The sequence below is a fragment of the Suncus etruscus genome, chromosome 3 (genome assembly GCF_024139225.1).
Source record: "Suncus etruscus isolate mSunEtr1 chromosome 3, mSunEtr1.pri.cur, whole genome shotgun sequence".
NCBI classification, from domain to species: domain Eukaryota; kingdom Metazoa; phylum Chordata; class Mammalia; order Eulipotyphla; family Soricidae; genus Suncus; species Suncus etruscus.
This window is the reverse complement of record NC_064850.1, coordinates 41247368-41249248: the sequence shown is the minus strand read 5'-3', so window position 1 is coordinate 41249248 and position 1881 is coordinate 41247368.

Genomic DNA, 1881 nt, shown 5'->3' with positions numbered 1-1881 from the left:
CAGTTTCTTTAATCACTCTTCTGTCCTCAGGCACCAGGGTTGTTTCCAGGTTCTGGCTATTCTAAATAGTGCTGTGATGAACATAAGAGTACAGAGGGCTTTTCTGTATTGTGTTTTTGTCACACTGATACCTTTTAAAGGTCAATAATCACTGGCTTATAATGTTAAACTTTTTTATGGGTAGAGAAGTGGGCACTCCCACAGATACTTTATTTATCTTTCTGTTCTCTTGAATGAATAAACATGGTGCCAAGTTGGAACTGGAGCTGGCAGCATGCAAGATAAACCATTGACCCTAAACTCAAACTTCTTATTCTGGCTTTTCAAACTCAATATCCATGTCTAGTCCAGTGCTTATCAGAAAAGGTCATCTCAGATAAGAATAGGATCCTATTATATATATGTATATATAGCAACTATATGTTCTAATTAATCATCTAGTCTTCACAGCCCAAATTAGTAGGCTAGCAATAGAGTTCTTCTTAGGAACTTTTCTAACTCACTCAAAGACTTAATCCACAGTGGCTAGTTTTTATGCCAACATTGAGCAATGATCTCACTATGCATCCTTGATCCCAGGTATCACTATTGGTCATAGGAAAGTTGGGCAGGCAAAGTTCAGTCCTTATGGATGATGAGCTTGTTGAACTAGAATTTTCAAACCAGAGCTAATATTGGAGGTCAAGTCATAGCAGCTACTGAACTGAGTGATGCCCATGAGGGAGATTGAGGATAGGAGGATTGATTGGAGAAACTTCTGGACTCAGATAAGAACAGCAGAAATAAACTATTTCCACTAGCCAAGGTAATAAATCATGCCCTGCTTCATTACCCTTAAAACTAGATAAAGTTGAGCACCCTAGAAGTCTTTTTCTGGTAGCTGACTTGAGAAAGAGGCACCCAACCATCAATGTATTGCATAACATTGTGCCTTCCAGAGAGAGGACTGAGATGTTTAATTTATCTGACAAGAGAGATTCTGAGTCTCATTGCAAAACTATTCAGGATGAGAAGGAAGAGTGTGGATGAAGTGAACACATCCAAGTCATTGATGTGAGACTTAGAGTCTCCTAGAAAATTAGTCAATGGTTCAAAAGTGCTTTTTCCCTTGTGGTACCATTTTCTTTCAGCTTCTTTTCGGTGTCTAAGTGGAGTTTGGGCTCTTGTTCTCAAGCCTAATTTCTAGGCTTGCCAACTGGAATTGATTTCCTCCATCCCATTCTTCAGGGAACTGAGGGGAAGTTGGTGTAGATATAACCCTTCTGGGACCTCCCAGAGACTTTGTTTCCAATCCAGGTTCATCAGCTGGCAAACGAGAGGACCACACTCTTCAAAGTTGTTAAGATGTGCAAATCATCTTTGCCAGGAATATGGGAAGTGAGGGAGCTCTGAAGGCCACCCCTTCTTTAGTTAGCTATTTAATGATAAAGATTAAATAAGTCCTATTAGAGGCTGAAGAGGTTGAACAAGCAAGTGTGTAAAGTATTTGTCTTGCATGTAGCTGACCCAGGTTTCATTCATGGTACCCCATATGGTCTGCTGAGCACTGCCAGATAGTATTCCTAAGCACAGAGCCTGAGCTTCACCAGTTGTGCCCCCAAAAGCAAAAAGAATAAAAATATAACCATAAACTATCAACTAAATTACAAACTCAAAATGATCAACAACCCCCAATCAAAATTTTTTTCTCAATTTCCTATCATCAATGACTACTATAAGATATCCCCCAAATTAAGTTAAAACACACATTTAGTCATAAATGTGGATATTTTGTTTTGGCTGTAGGGTCTGAGAAGTCACAGTTATGTCACACTCATTGCTTTGGGACTGTATAGGTAGTGTTCGCTTATGAGTAGGGGTCAGTTCCTCTGCATGGGACCA